Source organism: Oreochromis aureus, linkage group 18 (assembly GCF_013358895.1).
Source record: "Oreochromis aureus strain Israel breed Guangdong linkage group 18, ZZ_aureus, whole genome shotgun sequence".
NCBI lineage: Eukaryota > Metazoa > Chordata > Actinopteri > Cichliformes > Cichlidae > Oreochromis > Oreochromis aureus.
In genome coordinates this window covers 12,684,684-12,710,675 of record NC_052959.1, presented here as the reverse complement: position 1 = coordinate 12,710,675, position 25,992 = coordinate 12,684,684, and the positions used below count along the sequence as shown (strand labels likewise).

Genomic DNA, 25,992 nt, shown 5'->3' with positions numbered 1-25,992 from the left:
GAGGGGCCTGGGTCAGCAGAGGGTTGGGTGTGTGCAGCCTCTTTGTAGGCTAGAGTGTACTCTGTAATCACACCGTTGCTCTCCTCTGGGGTTGGGGGCAGCCAGGACAACTGCAGGGAGCAGCAAGTGACATTAACAAAGTCAGATATTTTGGGGTATCCCACGGGAGGAAACATAGGGACTGTTATTTCCTGCTGGACTACATCTCCATAGCCTGCTCGGCTCTTTGCGGCGAGCACAAAGATGTAGGAGGAGCCTGGGGAGAGGTCTCTCGCAGTGAAGTTTCTCTCACGATTTGTGAAATCCACCGTGGTGTCTAAAGAGCTATTCTTCAGGCCAAACTGTAGGCGGTAGCCCTGGATTTCCACCGGGGCCCCCCGGCTGTCAGAGCATTCCAGCGGAGGAGCCCACCGCACCACAACTGATGGGCTCGATCCCGGACGCACCCAAAGGGAGGGGGGACCAGGCACTGCAGACAACAGCGTAGGCAGCAGAAAAAAAAGAAAATGAATAGAGATAAACATATATCACGCAAATACAGAAGAATTAGAATTGATTATAGGCTTATTTATTGCCATCTCCTGGTGCAGCTTACTGTACGATCAATTCTTGAGTATGCTACTAAATCTGGGACACTGAAATGTATACTTGACATATGCTTACCAATCCCCGGGGTCTGCACCAGCTTGGCTTTGCTGTGTGCTCCATCCCCTTTGGTGGTGTATGCTGCCACAGAGACAGAGTACAAAGTCTCTGCTTTCAGATCTCCTAAAATCAGCTCCTGCGGGAGAAAACACAAAATACCACCATCAAATACTGCAAACTCACTCCTTTCAATCTTAGAAAAAAAGACACTATTTATTTATTTATTCCCCTTTTTTGGGGAAGAACTGTGCATCAGCAAAAAAAAAGAAAAGAAGAAAACTTACATAAGAGTTGATAATTAAATCTGTGGTCTATTAGCAGCATAGCGCTGTATGCATTAATAATTGGTTCATTTATAATGAGAAGAGGATGGGTAGTCTGCACTCACATATTGAGTCGCGTCATCCTCCTCCATCTTCTCCCACAGACGAGACACACCCCACAGGCAGCCGAGACGGATGAGAGAAGGAGTGAGTCAAAGGAGCGGAGGAGAAAGGGAGGATGAACATAACAAATGAACACCATTTAATCATTTATATATTTAGCTATGCTGTCACCTGAGACTCGTCCAATAAGAGGTCTTTGATCCGGGGAAGGTTGCGTGATTCACCGCTCTCTGCCTGGCTGAAATGCACCTGGTAGCCACGGATCTGGCCTTGCCGTAACCGTGGCAACACTGGGCGCCACGTGACTCGGAGAGCCGAGGAGTTCAGCGGCTGGACATCCACCTGACGAGGGGCTGCGCCGGGAACTGAGCACACGTGTGGAATTAATTAAGTGACCAAAGGTCTAGCCGGTAAATAATCAACTTAGCAGTCAATAACGTTTAGGTCTGATCTGCGGCTCTCACGCTCACCGTCCTCGTCTGTTCTGCAGAGCACAGCAGGGCTGCTGGGTCCAGTCCCCTCTGCGGTGGAGGCTGCAATAGTGATGTTGTACCAACTCCATTTCTCCAGCCCCTCTACTACTGTCTGCCCCTGCTGGGCCGGGATAGGAAGGTCTTTCACCTCCAGACCCTGACCTCCACCTCCTGCCCCAGAAACTCTCTGGTATCTCAGCTCATAACTTGCCAACTCGCCATTCTGGCCCTCCATTGGAGGAGGCCTCCAACTTACTCTCAGCGAGGTGGAGCTGGCACTCTCGCAGGACACACCCTCTGGTGCGGCTGAGGGCTCTGATTGGACAAAGGGCAAGCAGGGCAATTGGCAAAAAGTTTAGGAGAGACCCGAGAGAAGGGGGAAATACAAGCAAAAGGACAGGAGATAAGGATAAAAAAGGAAACAATGAGAAACTAAGGTAAACTGAACTGAAAGAGATAACACTGGGACAAACCTGAATGGGGCAAAAAAGGGGGAGCAGCCACATAATGTAAAAGCATAATGTTAGCCTAAGAGCCTAATGAAATAAACCAGAGACAAGAGTATCGACCTTAAGTGGACAACTTAATTATACCCAAGGAGAATGTGCATCCAGCAGTCAATGATTATATCTTATCCCCTGGCTATAGGTAGTGCCACAAAAGGCTCGAGATTTATGAATGAAAAACAGATAAATGTCTGTTCTCTTTCAAAAAATGGGGATGCACAGCTGGCTGCACGAGAGCACAGACACATGTATACATTTCACATGACCAGCCGGCTAATCCTCGAGTCCTCAAGACGGTAGGGTGGTGTGAGATTTTTCACTGTGGCTGACTAGAGAAAGGTCTTATACATCGCAGCAGGAGATAAAAAAAAAAAAACACTAAACCAGATCTCATACGGTGCTGAAAGGATTTAGGAGGCAGGTAAAGGAGAAAAAAAACAAAAGAAAAAACCCCACAAAACACAATCTGAGATCCCGGAGGGAAAAAAAGGCGCTAAGACAGGATATTGAAAGTCAAGCTAGAATGATGAATTGCAGACACTGAATCAGAAAGAGGCTTGGATATTTACTGTTACAGACATGAGTGCAGAAACAGAAATCACAAAAAGACACCACAGATTTACGAACCACAGATATAGCTCAACCAATATAATGTCATTTAAGTAAGACACACACACAAACAAAGGCGGGCATGTCCGAGGTCCAGGCTTGTGTGTGAGTTCGGGGAGTATATAGCTTGTGCGTGTGTGTGTGGGAGTGTAATAGTCATAGCTGACAGGTTCAAGTATCTATCCACTCAGCCATACAGCCACTGTTCTGTTGGCCTCGGGGGACAATCTAGATGTGCACCAAAGCTTGGCGATAACAAAGCGCACATAACCTCCCTGGGAAATGAATTCTGCTGCATGAAATAGTCTGCTTATCTAGCACCTTCCCTTTTTCCGAATACCCCCCACCCCCCACACCAACATCCGCTGATACACAACCTTGGTTACTCTTTCCGTTTGGGGGTAAAGACAGAAGAGAACCCCACTAAACACAGTCTGATGGGTGACTGCAAATACTTACCACTTAAAGGAACACGGCGCCGTGAACTGCGGGGCTTTTCATATCGACTTTATAAATTCTTTTCCTTGTACCATTTTCTCTGTTATCCTTTCTTGAGAGCAGATATGAAATAACTTGGTGTCAGAACAAAATGGTGGAACTCATTTAACTCTTATTGGCTAAGAGTGATTGCACAAAAATAGAAAAAACACCCAAAGAAATCAGAGAAAAGGAGACAAGGGAGAGAATCTAAGCTCAGCGTGGGTAAAATACAGACTGGCCAGCACTTACCTGTCAACATAGCAGGCTACCCGCCATCCTTTAATGCTCCTGACCACTGGCTGCTAGCCAATAAGTGGCAGACAGTTGCACCCTTTCAAAGACATTAGACACTGATAGAGTGGAAAGAGTGAAAAGAGGGCAAAGGAAAGGAAGAGTGAAACATTAATCGGTGCTCCATCTCCATCTGTCATGATGTTTTGGCTGTGCGAGAAAGAGAGAGGCTGAGCGGAGGAAGAAAGGCACGGTCAAACAGAGATGGATGGGTTGGAGGAGGGGGTGGGGCTGGACGTATGGGTTGATAAACGAGACACATGGAGAGATGCAGAGACGGCTTCCAGGTTTTACCAGGCCGGGAGCTGAGGGAAATGTACCGCTATGAGCTGTGTGTGAGAGCGTTTGGAGGACAAAATGTTTCCAAGATATTCTCGGCACAATACATTAAATAAAGAAAGAAAGAAACACAATAGAATTTGAATTTGTGGGATATGCGTTGGTGTGTGCAGGAACACTGTGAATCCGGCTCAGTCGAGACGTACTGGCTTGTGATGTCCTCTGCACCAGTTCATTAGTGAAAGCTCCGATGCCTTTGCTTGAGATGGCAGCCAGAGAGAAGGAGTACTCGGTGTTCGCTTTGAGACCCTCCACAGTGTAAGAATTCCTGGGCCCGAAGGTCAGCTTCTCCTGTGAGAGCGAAGAGAGGGGAGCAGAGGGCAGAGAGGTGCAACGATGAGGGAGGGGGGGAGATGAGAAGAGTAAAAAGAGAGACATTAGAGAAGAGCTGGAGAAGAGAAGTCGACCGAGAGTGACCACTAGACACAGGGGTGCAGGACTTTGGGGTTAATCTTTTCAAAATCTTCCTTTATCTCCCTTTCATGCCTTTGTCTTGATAAGAAATCCACTCAGCAGATGGATTTATTAAAAAAAAGACTAAGAGATCTTACCAAGCTGCCAAACTTGACAGGTTTGTAGAGGAGCTCATAGTTGACGATTTTCTCTTTGTTGTAGGAAGGCTCCCAGGTCAGCTCAATGCTCGTGTCTGTCACTTTACCCACTTTAAACTTGCCTGGCTGGCCAGGGACTGCAGGGAACAGGACAAAACACACTCAAATAACACCTTGGCTTACAGCAGTACTAATACTTGGCTTTGCACTATTCATAAAGATTATTTATTATATGTTTAACTCTGTTTCATTAAGATAAGAACAGGAAATAGTAAATCCCATTCAAATCCAATGAATGTTTTTTTTTGATAATGCATTCATCATTAGAAATACTTCCATTTAGACAATAGTTTTAAAAACTGTACTTAAGCCCAACCTAATTACTAATCATTGAAGTACTAACCTTTAAACATCTCGTTATAAATCACATTCTTACATATACTTTCATTTCTTAATGTGTCAGAAACTGTTAGAGACTAATAGTGGAGCAGAAGTAAAAGCACCGCAGAATTTTAAACCAGTAATACCATCGCAGTTTTTTTATTTTGTCATCTCTTTTCACCTCCCATCATATAAACCTAGCAGCTTCTCAGGAGCTGTCACGGTGACACAATCAGCACCGGGGCATGAGGGATATTTCTCGCTGTTAATCCCTGTTTCATTCACGTAAATCTCCGCACTTCGGTCCCGGCTGGTAGAATTTATTCACTTTGAAGAAGTCATATGTTCTGACAGGTCAAACTTTCACAGTGGCTTGCTACTCAAACTTTACATAAGCTCCTCGAATAAGCTCCTGAGCGGTTTGTATACTTGCACATAATCACGAGTACTTACTCATTTGTGCTCTGCTGCACATGCTCGTCTGAAAAAATAACCATTACTCATCCACACATAAGTAAATGCAAATGGCTACTTAGCCGTTATCTATGCACTAGCATGCGGGCTAAATTTATTCTCTTTCACGAACATCTACCGATGATTATGTCGATGCACGCTCGCGCACTGACCTCCACGCAAGACTTTAACGTGGACGGGGTCTGAGAAGGGTCCGTCCCCAACGGAGGTGAAGGCGAGGACCTGGATGGTGTAGGTCTCTGAGGTTACCAGGTTCTGAATGGTAGTGAGCACGCTATCCTGGACGTTATGAATCTGCCACTCGTTTATAGGCCGGGACGGATCCATGGTGTAGTACACACGATAGCCTTTCACCTACAAAACATAGCAAAAGGAAAGCCACCCAGTGAATAGTGTGGCCGAGTTTGTTTTGATTGGGACTGGATTTTAAGGTCATCGGGGACTGGGATGCATTACGTGACTTTCACCTAATCCCAGTGTCCTACAACCGGGGTAATCCATAATGCCATCTTTTAACACAACAAGAATTTATGGCAGCCAAGGTCATCGTGTCTGAATTATTGTTTGACTTCAGGCCAGATGGTCCGACAGATTACTGTTTCCTAGAGGTCACTGTCATAAGGTGCAGTTTTACATTTGGTCCTGATAAAGCTTCAGTAAAATAAATAAATAATACTGTGGACGCCATCAGATTGTAGCATTTAAAATGTGATCACGATATTCCTCGTCTGTGGGATTAGTTTATGGGTAGTACAAAGTATAGCTCTCCTGTTATTACTCTTTAATATCCATAATCCTCATATGCACTCAGTTTCAGTCTTGTACTTTTATGGACCTGCGGTGCAGGTTGGTAGGCTTGAAAAAGAAAACAGGCCTCTGGAGGGAGCGCTCTCTACTTAGAGAGGACTGTCCAATTGCCCTTTCCTTCTTTAGAGAGAAGAGCATAGCCAGGGAGACAAGAAATAAGATACAAATCTATCTATGTATCTATCTGTCTATCTGTCTGTCTGTCTGTTACAGTACACAAAGCACAAAAATGAACTGTTGAGTATCTGAGGTCTCGGTGCAGGCATTCACCGCCCCTTTGAGAACATTTTTCAGGTTGACAGCTGGAGAAGCATGCCAGCAGATAAAAGAAAATGTAAAAATGTGTGTTTTCCTCTACTGATAACAGATCAAACAGAGCTGTTCCAATCCTCATCTCACCTGTCCATTGGGCTCTTCCGGTTCTTCCCAGCGGACCATCACAGTGTTCTCAGAGATAATGTGAGCCTGGACGTTTCGCGGCGGGCTGGCGGGGGCTTGCTCTCCCGTACGAGCCTCCACGCGAGCGGACGGGGGCCCCTGGCCGATGGTATTATAGGCTGAAACTCTGATTTCGTACTCTGTGTTGGGGTAGAGGCCCCCGATGCTGTAGCGGGTGGTGGTGATGCTGTCCACTGTCTCATACTTGCTGTCGGGCCCTTTGGCTCGGTACTGAATGATGTAGTAGGAGACGGGGTCGGGGTTGCCAGAGTCCCATGTGATCGTCACACTGGTGGCTGTGGTCTCGGTGACGATGGGCGTGCCGGGAGGCTTTGGTAAAGCTGGGGATTAGAGTGGCAGCAGGTGATTTACATGTTTAAAAAAGAAAAATACTCTCTTGGTCTCAGCGTTGAAATTACATTTTATATTTAGTGGAAATACTTGATTCTTTTACAGTATAAATGTTGCTTTATTTAACATATATTAAATTTAGATCCAACCTGCTAAACTGCTTTTCTTTAGTGGCACTTGCAGTGTCCAGTGACAGTAACATTTAACCTGAAATACTCTACTTAATAAACTTGTACTATTTAAATTGCTGCACTTTCACTGACAAAGGAAGCCAGAACCCTGCTGAGTACATATGAGAACACAGCTGAACTTTTCTACTTTCTCAGGCTAAAATTAAAAACACTCTTAGGCGTCTAAAGGTTGCCGGGGCCCTTACTCTTCACTAAGACCTGAGCGCTGGCCTCAATGATACCCAGGCTACTCATTGCCACACAGGTGTAGTTTGCAGACTCGCGGACACCATTGAGCTCCAGCACGTTCCGTCCAATCGGCATTTCATCCTCGGGAGTCAGGTCCTCATTACCCAGCATCCACTTGACATAAGGCATGGGTGAACCCACGGCCACGCAGGTGATGTTGATGCTCCCTCCTGGCATGATCTCGTGGTTGGAAGGGAGGATGGAGAAAGCGAGGGGCACTGGCGCACTGGGAAAGGAGGAGAGTCGGGAGGGAGAAAGGAAGTGGGACGGGGCGGGGAGAGGGGTTAAGGAAAGGGAAGGAGAAAAGTGGGGAAGGGAGTGAGAAGGAGAAAGGTGGAGAGAAAGAAGGAGGAGGGGGCAAGGGAGTAAAGGGGGGAGAGAATGAGAAGAAAAAGAGCGAGGCAGAGAGCGAGATAGAGATTGAGAGAGAGAAAGAGAGAGAGGGCGAGAAAGATAAAAAAGAAAGAGAGAGAGAGAGAAGGAGAGGAGAGGTAACAGGAAGGGGGAGAATGAACTTCAGGGTTTTTACAGAAAATTACATAGGGATATTTCAAGTTTAGTCCCAATTACTTTATGGCACTGATGAATCCAACAAAAAGACACAAATCTTGTGCTGAGCTCAACCACTCAGAGTGAGCTGCCTTCTCAAAATAATAAAGTGACAAACTCTTGAGTATCATTTCATCCAGGACATGACACCTATAGTCAGTTTCTCTTTCGTAAAAAACCAAAAACCAAAAAATGACAACAGCAGGGTTTTTTTTACGGGTTATCAATTTATGCAGGAAGCTAAGACTTTGAGGTTACGCTGCAGATTTATTAATAAAACACCACCTCGAAGCAGTGACTAAGCAGGCTAAACTTTAGCAGTAACTTAGGAGGGAAAAAACTTTTCTTCATTCAGATTGTCGTGCCTTGAGGTGCCTGTGCGGTAGATGGGCTCCTTTTAGAGAGAGTATATGCATCATGGGGGCCAATCAATAGGCCCTGCCTGCTATTTGTGTCCCCATGAGAAGAACAAGCAAAGTGGCAAGTTATATCCAATACTGCATCTGTCAGAGCTCGGTTGACTACACATTAGGGGAGAGATGCATCGAGAGACTGAACTCATAGGTCACTTGCATGCCTGGGCGACTCAAGAGGGATAAAATGGTGGAGAAACACAAAGAAGAGAACGAAGAACTGTGAGGGGGGACAGAGAGAAGCAAGATAAGAGCAGAGACACGGGAGGGACAGATCGAAGGATAGAAAAGTTAAAGACAGAGAGACAAAGAAAAAGAGCGAGAGGGAGAGAGAGAGAGAGAGAGGCAGCTCTGCTTCTCTTCCAGACAATGAAACGCAATGTAGCAAAGGACAGCCACATTGTACAACAACATACTGTACAATACATAGGATTCAAAACTGATACAGTGTGTAGTCAAATGAATAGGAAATGTGGACAGGAGTGGATCAAGGGTTCTAAAAAGGTGTTGTGGCATTTACAAAGTGATCATCGGACACATTTAAGTAAAGAACACCAAGACAGCATGAGAGAACGAGGCAGAACGGGAGAGAACGAGTGCGAGCAAAAAGAGAGATATGTGAGGTAGTATGTGCATGTTTATAAGTTAATAAACTTATGTACATGTGTCTGTCGCTCCTACACATCAGGGTGCAGACAGAATGCAGAAGAAGAAGAAGAAGGAGAAGAGAAAAAAGGAGGGGGTGGGAAAGGAGGGGAAAAGACAGGGGAGAGAGGATTAGAAGAGGGTTCATGGGGAAGGAGGGAAAAGGGGGAAGAAAAGAGGAGCGAGGAAGAAGAAAACACATGGATCTATTTTAAAACACGGCTGTATACCAGAGTCAGGCCCATTCAGAAAGTAGGTGCTTCAAAAGTAAGAGAAGAGGGAGAGAGAGAGAAAAGGGCTAGAAGAGAACGGATGTTGAAAGAACAGAGAAGAAGAGGATACCCGTGGGTCAAAAACACAGGAAACAGAAAGAGACAAAAAGAGTAACGGACAAACATCTCTGGATGAAAGGAGAGAATGAAAGGGAAGGCAGACAAAGAGCAGAAACATTGTTGAAACTAAACTCAAAACTAGAAAGCTTATATGTGCGATAAACAACATAAGCCCTAAAAATAGACAGTTTAAAAAAGATTACTAATAAAAGAAGATAACCCTACAGTAGCAAAACAATAAGTCTAGTCTTTTTTTTCTCAATTACTTGCAAATCCAGCAATAAATCTAATACTATATGAAAGAAAATGTCAAATTAAATACTTGAATGAATACATAAATATTGATAAATTTGCTGCATAACCTCCACTCCTTAATGAGTAACATCATTACTGGGAATCTTCGTGGGCCACATCCCCCCTACTCAAAGCATCTAGAGACAATTGGATAGAAGTTAACATTTTTGCATGATTTCAAGAAATTAAAAAAAAAGTAAATAGTCGTGGTCATTTCACGAATAACAAAGTTCAAAGCAACTTGGAAAAACAAACCAAAGCAATAAAAAAAAAAAAAAATCAAACTTAAAAATATACCCAGAATTGGATACAGAAGTTAAGGACAAGAAAGAGACAAAGAGACAAAAACAGGTAGATCTGTTAGAAAACAGACATGATTGGGCAGGCATCTCCTCATCTGAGCATGCTGGAGAGACACGCACACAGACTGCATCCATGACAGCTCCATGCACAAGACAGAGCAGGTGCAATGCAGCAGGACCAAAACGTCAGTTTAAGCTACACGGGCATGTATCTGTCAACACAGCAAGAATAAATAAAAGATGTCAATGTAAGCATGTGGGCTAATTTGATAATGCTTTAAGTTTAAGGATGAAAGTAAAGACTCAAGATGACTGTTCGGTAATCTCCTACATCAAGCGGTGGAGTAGTTCTAAAAATACCGGTCGTGAACACAGACGACGACTGAAGAATCCACCGGGGAGGCAAAGGTGAGTACTTTACAATAAAGCGAGCTCATAACAAGGGATAATCCTTTTCATGCTCACAGAGCCTCTAGCTTAAAGTTAATCGAGCCAGGACACATGATTCCCCACCATTTTCTATACAGTTTGTACGAGCCAGGAGCTTCGCTCTTTATTAGTGGAGCTATCATTAGTCCTGTTCTCTGCAGGGAGTCTGGAGGCTACGGGCAGGGGAGACCTGGGCACAGCCATAAGGATTACCGCTGAATCTCAGCATCGCTATATAGCTGACATTTACTCAGCACCATCTTGTCTGTCTCAAGGACACAGCTTTCATTAACCACTGTAATAAGAGAGAATCATTAACACCCCTCTCAATATCTAAGATTGAGAATGGATATAATTAATTTCAAATGTCAGTCAATAGAGACGTATCACAGTGTTTGGTGGGGATGGAAACAGTCAAGCAAGGTAAGACATGGCCTAGACTGTATAACAGTCCATTAAAGATACTTATACTTATTTTACATATTGCTGTATAACAAACCTTCAGAGGCTACCTGTAGAAAATGTGCAGCATTAGTATGAATATTTATAAAGCACACAGGTGGAAAAGGGAAAAAAACAAACAAACAAATAAATAAATAAATAAAACTTGCTAAAAAAAAGTAAAGCAAAAAGGTACTACTAGAACTTTACTGAAGAGTACTACTACTTATTTTATACAGTCTTTGTCAAAACTTTTATTTAGTTTTTGTCTCATAAGCTAAAGTGGATCAAATATTATGCTTGAGTATGTAAACCCAGCAATGCTGGGTGTTAAAAAAACCCCCCACAGAAGCTCAGCTCTTCAAATGGCTACTTGAGGACGACTCCAAAAGAGAGTCAGCCACTGTATCCTACACCAAGTAAAAATGCTCAGCTTCAGAGCAGAAATAAAAATTAAATTTCTGCTCTACAGCCCGTGTATTATTAGGAGTGCAGACAGACATGCGTGCCAGCACAGGAGGCTCTGTGGCTAGCTGTCTTAAAATGTCTCTAATGTTATGACTTATGGACATGATATTAATGCAACTGTCTGACAAATAAAATGGCTTTCTGAATGGTTAACACAGTATCCTAAAGAGATGCATCTCTTTGAATGCGCATCCACCTTTTCATCTAAACATGCTAACTTCTCGATCCAAAGAAAAAAAAAATAAAGCAAACAAACAATTGTTGCTCACAGTCCATCTTTTATGTACAGTCTATGATGCTCCATCATAACACATGTATTCTGAACTGTAGTGCAGTGGTTCCGGATAATTAAGCCAGCGTTAATGTTAGTTTCAACACTAGTGTCCATCATCTGTCATGTGACCGTCCTCTTGCCATCTTGAGTTTGCGTCATGAATTTATACCAGTGAGTGATTCCTGTCCAAACCGAACGTAAAACTGCAGAACAAAGGGGCATACACAAGCAAGTGCAAGACTTCCACTCAACAAGTGCAGCACTGGAGCAGATGTGATGACATGGGAACAAGGACAAACCGCTAAACAAGATGGTACAAAAGGAAAAAAAAATCAAAACAAACAAAAACAATAGCAAGACATGACAAGACAGCAAGTTCAATCAGATCACAATCTGAGCATATCAATAAGCGTGATAACACACTGTGCCATGCTCTGGTGTCAGTCCGTCAGTCAACACACATGCAAGCGGTGCTCCTTTCTCTTTCTCTCTCACTCCTTCCATGCAAACATTGCCTCTTTTTAATCTTCCAATTCTTGGGTCTCCATGACAACAAGATCATACCATGCAGAAAACATTGATCGGGGAGTGAAGGCAATACCAAGGGTTCTGCACACAAGGCCTCACAATGCAGTCAATGCACTCTGCTGCGTAGGCAGACCACTTCATCATCGCAGCAGCTTAACTCTCATCATTTTGGATACAGGTTTGAATCATTTCACTTCAAATCTACTCCGCTGTCCTTTAACTCTTACTGTGTTTTTTTTTTTTGTCGTCTTTTTTTGTTTCCCTCTGTTTCAATAAGTGAAGCTTTCTGAAACAAAGGAGTAACAAAAGAAAAGAAAGAGCGCACCAACCTTCTCGAAGCTCTGAGGGATGGAAGGGGTTGATGCAGAACACAATGACGTGAGAGGGAGAGAGAGAACGGGAAACACAGAGAGAATAAAAACGGCCAGCGCAAAGCCACTCGCTTCACTGCACACACACACACGCACGCACACACACACACACACACACACACACACACACACACACACACACACACACACACACGCACGCACGCTTCATTCAAACTGCATTCACGCTTCTCTGTTATCCCACGTAAAATAGAAACTAGAACTTGCAATTCTGGACATTGGTTGTGGCCTTTGAGCCATATGCCAGTGTTACAACAGCACCCACAGATTTATTTAAGCATGTGGGGTCCACAGTGATCCCATTAATGTAAAACACTGTAAAGCCAAAATTACATCTTGACTCTCACTCCCAATTTTGTTCAAATCTCTCAACCAATTAATCTGCCTCTAGTACAGAAACCACTTTAGCAGACAGATCAGTGATGTTTCCATGCAGTTAAACCAAGGTGTGGTCCCCACTTTATCCTCGCTTTGATTCAACTGTCGGAGCTCGCACCAAGGTTTAAGGTGGACTTGTTAAAGGTGGTTGTGAGAAATACCAAACAACAGAGTCAACATATATTGTAGACAATGGATGGGTTAGTAATACTTGTTAAAGAGCACAGTAATACAGAAGAGGTAGTTTTACTAGTATTACCTAAGGCACCTTCGTCACAGTGATTTTTCGGTGTCTGTGTCTTGTTCGTGCGTGTACGTGCATGTGTGTTCTGCGTTTCAGGTCCTACCTCGCACGTATAAGTTGGCGGGAGATGAGTAGCGCACGCCTTGGGAGTTGGTGGCCACACACTCGTACTTCCCTTGGTCTGTTTCCTCGCTGTTCTCAATCTGTAATGCTCCTGCAAGAGAAAAAAAACCCCAGATAAACATTTGCAGAAAACGCTTCTGCCACTGTCCGCCATCCTTTTGCATCCTCTCCTTTTCATCCTGCGATATCTGCTATAGTTTGACCCTGGGGTATCTCTTTGTCTGTTGCTTCGACATCCAATAAAGTCAGCTCAGTTGTTATTTCTGCAAGGCAGAAATGAATGGTCCACACAACACTCTCTGTGTATCAGGAGTTGGATTTTCAACAAAGAACTGTGTCTCCTCTAACCATCCCCGTCTCCCATCCTACTACCGAAAGGGTGAAAGGAAGCGGCAACATATTCAAAAATTCAGAATTCCCTTTCGAAAAGTTTGGAAGTCAAAAACAAGTCTCAAACTCACTTTTTATAAACTTAGATGACACTTAAAGCGCTTTTAGTTTATACCTCTGTACTAGCTGGTGATTCCTCTCCAGCAGCAGGCACACTGCTGAATGAAGAAAGCCTGTTTCTATCTTTGCAGTTAACTGGCAGCAGCTACACAGCTTTACCCCAGGGCAACGACCCAGCGATGCTCTTCGGCTCTTTCGCTTCCTCAGTTTTTATCCTAGTACTCTGATCCCCGCCCCCCCCCCGTTATAAACAGTGTCTCCCTAAACGTGCTATAATTACACACGGCACTCGTCAGGTGTTCTTTTGCTTCACGTGGTACTATTGTTATTGCTGTGTTTTTTAGCTAACGGCCTTTTGAATTACCAGCAGAGATGTTCTTTCTCTGGTTTTGTTTTCCCCCCCCCCCCTCTTTCAGTCTGCTCTGTCACATCCGTCTCATCTGAAACTGACTTTGACACGGAGCCCGAGGAGGAGGCACAAAACCATGCATCACTCGCTGCTGCACTGCACAGAGAGTAAAGTGACACAAATCTAAATGCACACGGCACACACACACACACATTTTAAGGAAAGGATGGAAACACACATACGGGAGTGTGTAGATAAACAGCCACACAAAAAGAGCAAGTTTTAGTCTCATACAAAGCACTGTGTTTTATATCAGATCTTCTGAGAGACTGATAAAAGGCATCTGGCTTTTAAGGGATGCACAGGGATATTTAGAGAAAAGCAAGATATACTGTGCTTCGCTCTGCACAGATTTTTATTTTCCATACACAATACACAAGATAAAATACAAAAATAAAACTCAAAATACTCAAAAACAATCCCTCCGTTTATATTGATATTAAAAGGAAGTAATAGCGAAATAACATCAATATGCACAACCATTCAATCTAAATATTATTTAATTTTAAAAGATAACCAGACATGGGAAGTAACAGAGTACAATTACTTTATTACCGTAACCCTGTAAAAGTGATGTAAACCTAAAGGAGGAAACCATATAACATAAAAGATAATCCTGTTGGTCTATCTATCACCAGTGCTTATCACACAAAGATAAGAAAGAGGCAAAGAAAACCATATAACTAATGCATCAGCTCTACAGTCAGAGGTTAAAGTGAGCTGAATCAGTATTTCTTAACACAAGCATCTGCACTTCTTCTTAAGGAACAAATGTGTGTACTTTTGCCATCTCTGAAGATAACTGCACATTTATGTCATTGCTGTATGTTGTAACTCTTGAGCTGCTAAATTTAGTGGGTTTATTAATTCATGTGCACCAGAAACAAATTATTTATAGACATTTTCTTTTCACTTTAAGTAAGCTGACCTTAAGGAAAGACTCTGTAAAAGATCTTTAATGGGAAAACCGAGGTCACCTCGGGAAGAGCAGCAGATGTGGAATACCTCTTCCACGAGAGATAGACATTGTCATTGATATAATAGGCAGAGGTGCATGGTGGTGACAGACAATATGAGCCAAAAGATGGTAGATGTTAAATACCTCAAGCATCTGCTCCAGTGCTGGATGGTTGACTGATGCCTTTTACTGTATTCATCATTATGTACAAATGTTCTTTTGAATATTATCTGTTGTATAAAAACGGTAAAGATAAAATGCACAGTAATAATATTTAGAAAGAATACACTAAATGGATGCTTCATTAGGTACATTGGTTAATTGGACCCCTATTTGGCATAAACTGCTTTAATTCAATATTTAAAAACATAAAATTCAACATTTAATTCAAAAGAAAAGAGATTTTGGTCCATATTGACATGATAGCATCACACAATTGCTGCAGGTTTGTTGGCTGCACATCCCAAAGGTGCTCTGCTGGTTTTAGATATATTGGCTGTGGAGGCCACTTGAGTACAGTGAACTCATTGTCACATTCAAGAAACCAGTTTCAGGTGATTTGAGTTTTGTGACATGGTACGTTTTCCTCCTGGAAACAGCCATCAGATGATGGATACACTGAACTCATACTAAAGTCATGTCCCATTACACCATTATTACTGATACTAGGTAGGATGGATCCATGTTTTCATGATCCTTACACTAAATTCCAACCATAACGTTGTCACAGCAGGCAGAATCTTCTGTTGTCCGTGAAGATTGGAAAAAATTGCAGAAGAGCATTCAGAGATGCTCTTCTGCATGGCTTGGTAAGAATGAGTGGTTATTTGAGTTACTGTTGCTTTCCTCTCAGCTCAAAGCAGTCTTGCCATTCTCCTTTCACCTCTGACATCGACAAGGCATTTGAACCACTGCTCACTGGATATTTTCTCTTGTTTGTACCATTCTCTGTAAACACTAGAGACGGCTGTGTGGGAAAATCCCAGTAGATCAGCACCAACAACCATACCATGTTCAAAGTGACTTACTTCCCCATTGTGATGCTCAGTTTGAACTTCAGCATAGTCATCTTGACCACGTCTACCTGCTTAAATTCACTGAGTTGCTGCCATGTGATTGGCTGATTAGATATTTGCATTAACTGTCAGTTGGACAGGTATACTTAATGAAGTGGTTGTTACACCAAAAAAACCCCTAATATTCAAGGTTATGTACACACATACAGACAGATTTTGTGTCTCTTAGTATACGTAGATTTTGCACACTCACACATACACAGACACACTTGCAGGTCAGCTTATGAAGAAGTTTGAATGCTGTGATTTCAGAGGGTTAAAGGAGGGAACGTGTTAGGTGAGCTGAGACGCTGCTCGCTGAAGCTGTCATCCATTTGTTTCTGTCTTCTGCAGTTACATGACAGCAGAACAGCTCGTGCCCTCCTCTTTCTCCCTATTTTCCATCTCTCATTTCCCTGTGGTTCAGGGCAGAGTTGGGAAACAAACAGGAATAAATTATCCGCTCTACAAGAAGAGCCTTCTTCTCTACCAGAAAGCAGAGGAAGAAAGGAGCAGTGGGAGGAAAGATGGCAAGGAGGTGGAGAGGTAGAAATGGACAGGTTTAGATCTGCAAAAGAGAACTTGTGCGACAGCTGGTAGCAGCCCGTGTGGCTGAAATTGCCAATTGAAATCTACTTTGCTGTAAAACATGACATTACATTACACTGGGGTGGACAGGTGCTCTGAATATATATATAGACAGGTCAGCAGGTCAAAACGTATGTACACAAGCGGAGACAGAAAATGGGCATCAAAGCAAAGCAAAAGGTCGAAAAAGTAAAGAAGAGAGACGAGGAGAGAAAGCAGTTTTGTTAGTCTGCCTGGAAGCTGCTGACAGGCCCAGAATGAGATGTGACTTAAGTAAATTGAGCTACTGTGAAATCGTGGATGGTGTATTCTGTCTGTGGGCTGAGACTCAGCTGATCAGATGACAGCGGATGCTGTTAATCCGATAGCTCTGATGGGACGCTGAGGTAAAACAGATCACTTGGGCTCCGGTCTCCCACAAGTTGAGACATTAAATTAACCGGAGGCACATGTGAACAAGCGTCGACGCAAAGAACAGTTATTACGAACGCAACACGTTAACACAGTTACGAATAAACTGCTGGTAATTTTTAAAGCCGAAACTTTTGTATTGTTTCCAAACCATTACTAACCTGCTATTTAATTTAAATTTTTCCTAAAACATGAACAGAAAAGCCTCAAAGCAACGTTTTATGCACCAATTTAGGTATAGTTTAACCCAGCAGTTACTTAATAAATCGATTACTTGACAGGCAGATAATGAATCGTTCATAGACGCAAAAACGCTCAAAATTTCCAGGTTCTGATTTAGTTCTGGTTTTTATTCTCACACACAGAGACAGAAACGATTCCTAATTGTCACTTTGCAGATTTATCTGTGTCACAAGTTGCACATTTTCTATCAGCCTGAAAGCACGTTCTATCAAAGGATTTGTACTGCTCACCATTTTTAGATTTTTGCATTTCTTAGAAATAGATTGTTACCAAAAATGAATGATTTACTTTAGCTAAAGTCCCAATTTCAAATTCCCTTGAAATCTGGTTTTGAAATATCCTGCTGAGTAACAGCCAACCAAATATAAACTCCATGAAAATAGCATTTCACGATGATGCACGATTTTGGGTCAGTCTCTTTGATGCAACCCTATTAAGGTGTTAAAAATTAATAACCAATTTTGTTTGGTGCATGCAAAAATTTACTTTAAAAAAGTGTTCTGTATTTTTGTCAACAGATAAACTGACATACACCATTAACTTTTGATCATATCTTAGTCCTTACCAAAGAGGGGTCTGCATATATAATCCTGGAGTCAACCTCAGGGTCCATACTGAATGCCATCTGTTAAGAGTGTGGGTCTACATAAGCTGTTAAGTGCTTAGGTTAACTTTCCAGCTCAAAGTCCCAAATGTCAGGGGCAGACAGATAGCTTGTCATGGTTCTCCTCATGCACATATAAACTGGTGCAGCAGATGGCATGGAAAAAAGATAGATACCTGGTCGAGGCATACAGATGTCAGCAAAAGTTCATCTCTATACCACACCATATGTTTCTGTCACCGAGGACTGATGGGGTGAGTGTGCGTGCATTTGAGGTGGGTAAACACAGAGTTCACGGCTGTCAAAAGCCACCGTGGACAGTTATCTGCAGTGATAAGCCCCCACACATGATGGATACTTATGAGCTATGAAATGGCTAAGATGAGACATCCTTTGTGGGATTTGACTGCAGTCATTCTCTATCTCATTTTTCTTCCTGACCCATATGGGTCATAAAAGTATTTCCAAGAGCCAACAGAAAAAGAAAAGAGACAGAGAGAACAGAATGACTGTGGCCCAAAACACACTCCTGGCTGCAGTCCAATAAGAGCTGGCAGCTATCCACTAAATCAGAAGCATTGCTCGGAAAGTGCCTCCATTAAACAAATCTTAAAGGAGTGTTTTATCCATAACGCATTTCTTGCCCAGCTCAGGTGTAATTGATTTCCTCCAAGTCATTTCGCTGCACTGTTCGGTTCATTATACAGCACATTTTGTTGTTTGGCTTTGTGATGGTTTTGGTGATTTCAAATCCTATTAAAGCCTGGGGTGAATCTCAGTAGGCCATTCGTCTTGCTACTGTTTCATTGATGTGATATGTAGCCTAACATACTGTACCACTGAATCATTGTCATGTCTGTATGACACACAAGCAGGGAGCAAACGTCTCAGAGCAGATCAAGTAAAATTAAATATACAATTTTAGGTGTCTAAAATTTAGCAATCATTGTATTTTTGTTCTGGGGAGGTTTGGGTACCAGACTGCCTTACTGTTCTTAAATTTGAATTATCTGTTTGTGTTAAGCCTCAGGTCCTATTTTGAGTTTGTTATTTTTTGACTGTGTTCGGTTGCTTCAGCGTTTCATTATCTATTCCTTCCTCGGCTTGGTCTTTTTGTGTTTATGCCTTTGCCCCTCAGTACTCCCCGTCTCTGTTTTAGTTACTTCCTGTTTTACTTTGAAGGTGTCTAAGTCTTTTTACTTGGTTGACTCATTCTATCTATCTATCTATCTATCTATCTATCTATCTATCTATCTATCTATCTTGGCACACACACATCTGCCATGTAGAAGTACACCATGTGAAAAGGAAACAGTAAATAACAACATTTGTTGTGTTTTTTATTGTTCATGAAGGTCATAAGATAATTGCAAAATCTCTGACTGTGCTGTCAAAATGTGTCAGTGTCGGAGCGACAGCAGAAAAATAGCTACAGGATGTACCTGCAGTTCTAGTATGTGTGCAGCTCCCCTAATGGGCTTCCCCACTGGCTGTATGTGCCAGACTAGTCAGTAGTGGTCGTGGCTGTCCTTTGCCATCCCTTTGCTCTGAGTGCGTGACCAGGGGAGGCTCTTTACTTGGTGTTGCACCATGGGGACAGAAATGAATAAAAAGAAATGAATATAATTTATTGTGAATAATAAAATACTGTTCTGCTGAATATGCAGGTTTAAAAGTCCTATTTTTTTTTAGAGAACTCAATTTAGGGTTTCTCCACATAATTATGGCTACTTGTAACAGCCGGTGTAATTCTGCAGGTGCTGGAGCAGCGTGCACTGGACGATAAGCTGTGTTTGAAGAATACGAATGAGCGAGGAAAAAAGAAGAAACGAGACTGTAAGGAACAGATTAAACACTGCATTTATTTGTCCTTCAATAAGCTGCAATCATTAGCTTTCCTGCTAGCTGGTTCACTGCCTATAGGAAACTAAACTCATCTTTAGTTAATATTCATCTATTTTCCAGGATTCAAGGTATATCAAAGTGTTGCACTAACACATCTTAGCTGGTTGTGCATGCCATCTAAGATTAGGCAGACATTATGGCTTTGTCCAGTTTATTACCATTCCACTCCAGTCCAGTCTTAGCCAAACATGGTATCCAAGCCTTGTCTTAAAATTTGAAATACAAAGAATTTATATAATTCTGCAGTTTAACTACAGTTGTCTGTGTAAAGTATCCACACTGTCATGGGTTTTGGATGCAGAGTTGTGAGTTATATACAATTCTTTTGTTTCTGAGAATCATGTCTGTTTTAAGTTTTGTTCATGGAGGTAAATGGAGTTGTCAGCACTGCTTATATTCTTTGCTGTAGCAGATATTCAGCTCTTGAAGAGCTGAATCAGGAACCACACTTCCACCCTAGAAGAGAAAGCGTGGTTCCTGATGCCGGAATTGGCAGCCCCAGCCCTCTGACGCTGTGTGCCCTGCAGAGCCACAGTTTGAGCCTGCATTTCCGCCCACACCTGCCGATGCCCGGTCCCTGCCAGAGCCTGTTTCTCCGGCCACATCTACTGAAGCTGTGAGTAAAACTAATCTATTTCCTTGTGTGTTCTTCAAATGTCCAAATATAGTAAGAGCACACAAAGAAATAAAGAGACTGTTACCCCAGAATGTTTCCCATGCCCTAAAGCATGGTTTGTTTTCTTGTTGTTAACTAGTCCTAAACAGTGATATAAAACACTGTATAGGAGCTCTCATTAGAATTTCTTTGATATGGATCACCAGCCATTAAGAAAGGTAACTTGTTGCTTGGGACAACATGGTAAATGTATTTAAACATTATAAATTCGGCAAATGGAAATGCAAACACACAGCTAACAGAGGGCACTGGTGATCGGTAAAGGATATTGGCTGACAGGAGGGATATATCAGAGCTGGCAGGCTGGAGCAGCACAGAGAATATGGATGAAACAACAACAAAATGGTTTCGCCTCACCATCACTTTCATTCCCCCTGAGGACAGCTGAGTGGGAAAGGCTGAGAAAAAAATGTTTCTGCCTCCTCCTGGAGACACTGTACTCATCTATACAGAAGAGCATAAACAAAGCTGAATAAACTGTCTTAAGCGCACAATGTGATTCTTTGGTATTCATCCCTCAATCCGTCTCTGCAGACACATCGTCTTTGCTCTCTTTTTGTGTCTCTGGTAAAGTGAGCTTACCTTCACATTTTGGGACACTGAGCCATGTCGCGTACATTTAGGCAGTGGGTCAAAACAAAAGCTTCACCAGTTAAATGCCTCATTTTAAGAAGCGTCAAACACAGCTGACATCAGAAAAGAGGATATTGTGGTTGCTTTGGGATAAATTGAGGAAGACAGATTCATTCTATGTGAATTTTTTGGAATGACTTTACAATTATATCCTGCTATTTTTTTCTTATAATTATGATACTTAATGGAAAGCAAATTTTGCCTTTTAAGTGATATATATTTTTTATAATCCGTTCTCCCAAATGCAAATAAACAGCATGTTTTTTTTTCTTGGCTTAAGGATGGCACAATTATCCTTTTTTATGAAATTGGCTTTAAAAAGGTTTTATACCCCCAAAGGAGAGAGATAAACTCAGAGAACAGCATGTAATCCCTCAATCATAATTAAAATAATCACCAAATTTAGAGCAACAGGGATTTACCTGATCGCAAAAAAGTGCAAAGCTGTAAATGCACTGTTGGTTCCGTTAGTGGAAAACACAAACAGTCTGACTAAAAGTCACCTGTCTCACCTGATCTGAGCTGTTTGATGCGACCCTGGCTGGTGCTGGGGTCGACAGGCAGGAAGTCTTTGAACCAGGAGATCTCGGGGTCCGGGATGCCGCTGGCAGCGCACAGCATGGTGGCCGTCCTCGTCCGCTCCACCACTTTCAATTGAGGGCCCATGTCTATACTAGGGAAGCCAAATGGCAGCAGGTCCTCTGAAAGGATCAAGAGAAAGAAAAGAGTATGAAATGTGCAGCATTTAAAACATGAACTATAAATGTCTAATTGCACTACTTGCGCATGTCTGCTGGTAACGTATGATAACAGGAGCTAACATGTATATTTAGCACATATAATGACTTGTGTTTTCACCATTAGTTTAGCATGTAGGCATGCTATGATCTGCTAATTAGTGCTAAAGGCAAACAGGAAGACGTCACACACCGAACAGTGATCATCCCATTATAGTGCAGCGCAGTGCTAGGAAACATGACAACACATGTGCATGCTGTTTTCACACATACCACCCTTCAACACTGTTGCTAACCAATCACATCAACTCATAGCAACAGGAGTACCAGCCTCCCCTAGCAAGACGCCCCACCATGTTGCAAAAAAATGTTCCTAAACAACCCAAGGCAAAAGACAAAGAGCCTGTGGTGCTAACCACGTCTCCAAATTCCTCAGAAATCCTTAAGTATGCCTGAAAAACACGATTCTACTGAAGCCCCAGCAGCAACCACCACAGCACCCAAAGAATTCGCTGCCAAAGTCCCTGTGCCAGACACCATAGGACATCCTCTGAGGTCCATGCCCAATCTGTGTAAATCAAAGTACAGGGTTGGAGTGGAGCGAAGTGCAGTATGTGTACTTATTTCATTAGGACAGTGAAGGCTCAGTTTTTCTAAAAACAAATAACTGGTGTGTCAGCTTCTACAGCCGTGCATTCAGTCCTTACTTTCCCACACATGCAGTGATGTGAAAGCCCCCCCCCCATAGCTGCTTAAACATTAGTAGGCTTATGGAAGTAAAGACATCAGCAAAGACAGCAGAGCCACTATAGCCTTGGTGATCAAAGTCTTGTGTTCATTCCTACAGCTAGCTAGTCATTAGGTGATATAGCAGGCGGGCAGAAACACAGCTAGGATTTTTCTGTGTGTTTGACAGGCCATTTCTGGAAGAGTATAAACATACCGCCCAGTCAGCAGGAGTTACTTAAGTGCCTACACACACACATTCACACACACACAAATACACACACTCAGGCTTTGCAGTACATTACTAACCTAGAATTACAGGTGTTTGGTGGTAGTGGCGATGAACTACGAGTTTTCAAAGGTGTGGTTCTGTGTTATGTGGTGCTAACGATTCCTGTCTAATAACTATGCAGAAAGCTGCTCAGAAACAGCAGCGGCAATTAGAAGCTGGGATCAGAGGAGGGGCAGGGCACTGGGGGTAATAAGGACTTGTTAGCAGTAATTGTTAAAATGTACCAACGATTAGAGAGGCCGATCTGGGATGTGTCTGAATGCGTCTGGATATGTCTTATTACGTTGTAGGAGCTGAGGACAAGTGTGTGTGTGTGTTTGTGTGTTGGCTGTGTGTACATATTTGCTTCTATGGCTATGTTCTCATTAGCATCTTCACAGATTTCTGCAAAGTGTCGAATAATGTTGAGCGGCACGCTCGCACATATCCAGGCAAATGAGTGTGTGCACGCAAAAAAGCAGTTGCTTTCTATTTCGCACACACACACACAAACACGTTCACATACACTTTCTCTGGTGAATGGGATTAAGAGTCTCAGTGACAACAGTCCAGATGGCCAGACACGTAATCAAGCATCCATCAGCCCTCCTGCTTCCTTTCCTCCTTACCCTTTAAACCACTCTCTCTTTCTCACACATGCACACAGACACCTCCTCCATACCTGGAACTATAATTATATATTCCGCATTCCCGCAGCAGCGAAGCAACTATCGAGATGGCAATTTCCTTGGCTAATAAATCAAACCCATCGGAACATCTTGATTGTCAGGCAAAACAAAACCTGCTAAAGTTTGCTTTGCTTGAGCCCAGAATCACAGACATATCTGGAGCTGAACGCAGTCCAAGATGCAGACCGTGGCCACGTCAACTGTCTGTGTGTTTTTCCTCTCCTCCACTCCTCCTCCGGGCCCCCTGCTACCTAACCACATGACAGACATATACCATCTGTTCCCACACACTCTGTGATGGGGATGAGAGGCTGAGTTGAGATAGGATCTATCGCTCTCTTTCTCTCTTTCCACAGTCATCAGCGCTAGAGAGACCTCGTCAGATAGGAATGTCAAGCTGTTGCTGATGCTGCGCCTGAGAGAAGAAAGTGGAGAAATGCCACAAAAAAGCAAGAGAGGAATCAAAACTTGATGATCAAGATGTTTAGTGCAGCAATTAGGCCTCGTGAAGACAGGAGCCATCAGACAGCAGAGACTGGGGTGGACAGAGTGGACTACGCTAACACTTCTGAGCCCCCCCCTCCAATCCCCATCCTCGCTCCACCCCAACCCTTCAGCATCCCTGACAGATCAATACTAATGATCTACCTGAATGGACGCTAGTGGTATGGCCATTGATGAAATAGACAGGAAGAGAAAGGAAAGAGAAGAGGGAGATCGATGGGCAGGTCAGAAGGTGAGCTCCCCAAAGGCGAGGAATATGCTAGGCCTACATTTGCTCCCCTCTACCCTCCTCGAATCCTACCCCTCTCTTGAGAGGGTTCAGATGGTCTTTTTATCACTCTGCCAGCTACCACAACATGGACTCCCTGGCTGTTAATTAGAGCACACCACTGCACTGGGCTTAAGGCATGTGCATATACAATGCATGCGTGTGTGTGTGTGTGTGTGTGTGTGTGTGTGTGTGTGTGTGTGTGTGTGTGTGTGTGTGTGTGTGTGTGTGTGTGTGTCTGTAGGGCGTGTGGCTCTATATTCCACTCAGGTCTTTATTAATGCTGCAAATACATGGTGTGGGTGGACCTTGGACTGAACACTTGGAGAGAATTAGAAGAAATGGAGAGAGTCGGACAGATAAACAGAGAGAGTGATAGAGAGAAGGATTAAAGACACTTACTGCTGTGCTGTAAAATACCATAAAAAGAGGAAAAATAGTAGTGAATCATTGCAAGCATCCAGAACCCAACGATGCTTTTCAGCTAGCTAAGGATATTCAGCAGTGTAGAAAACAAACAAGGGTTAAGTTAGTCATTTTAACTTTAACATTCTGCTCATTTCAAGCTCGAGTAAAATTGTTTTGCATCATTAACTGTTTAAAATAATCCCAGTTTATCTTCTACTTCAGCACCCAGTTCACCCAATTCATCCTCTGTATAAAATGAACATTTTTATCTCCATTCCCTTTAAAACTAGCTCTCCATTTAAGGTAATTCCATACTGATTTGTTGTCCTTCATAAAAAGAACATCATACCAACAGTCAAACATAGTGGTGGTAGTGTGATGGTCTGGGGCTGCTTTGCTGCTTCAGGGCGACTCACTGTGATTGATGAAACCATGAATTCTGCTCTGTACCAGAAAATCCTGGAGGAGTATGTGTGGGCAACAGTTTGTGTCCTGAAGCTCAAGTAGCAGGACAATGATCCGAAACACACCAGCAAGTCCACCTCTGAATAGCTCAAAAAAACAGAAAAAGAAGCTTTGGAGACGCCTAATCAAAACCTGGCCTTCAATCAGATTGAGATATTTTGGCGTGACCCGTCACGCTCAGAAACCCTCCACTGTGGCTGCATTAAAATACTTCTGAGGAGTGGGCCAGATCTCCTCCACAGCAAAATGAAAGACTCGTTGCACAAATGCTTGATTGCAGTTCCTTGGGCTAAGGGTAGCACTATCAGGTATTAGGTTCAGGGACAATTACTTTTTTTTTTTTTTTTGATGTTTGATGATCTAAAACATCAAAAGGATAGCGCAATCCTTATGATGTTATAATATATACAAAGCTGTGTTAAAAAACAGCTTTATTATCTAAAATATCTTGCTTGCCCTTACCTGGGCTCTCATATTTCTTAGATACAGAAGAAAAGCGAGTGCCTGTTAAAGAATGCCCTTTCTAACCCTCATCTGTTGCTTTATTTGATTAACATTTCATGATAGTTAATGTTTCATGGTTGTTTTAAACATCTATGAATTATCTTATATTAAATCCTTGTGTTTAATACCCTAACACTAATGCCAAGATGGTAGCTGCATTAATGAGGTAAGTTAAAAAAATGCCCGCCTAATTTCTTTAAATTCATTCAGTTTGTTAACACTGACATTTTCATTTGTAATTGTAATTAATTTAACTTTTTTATATATTCATAAATTAAGAAAATTATCCATCTATGGACCTGATCATCATCAAATGTATAATATAATATAATATATAATATAATATAATATAATATAATATAATATAATATAATATAATATAATATAATATAATATAATATAATAGTAATTAGAAGGCATCAGTTTGCAAGGTCTCTAATGCCTTTTCGACTGAACTGTAGAACAACATAAAATAACAAAACCATTCTTTAAAGGGCAAAATGTAGGAAACAGCTTTGTTAAAACCACA

The 25,992-nt window shown here is 42.5% G+C and overlaps 1 pseudogene; it reads right to left on the bottom strand.

Moving 5' to 3' along the window:
* The window catches only part of LOC116319151, a 71,421-nt pseudogene that overhangs the window by 21,965 nt on the left and 23,464 nt on the right, over positions 1-25,992 (bottom strand).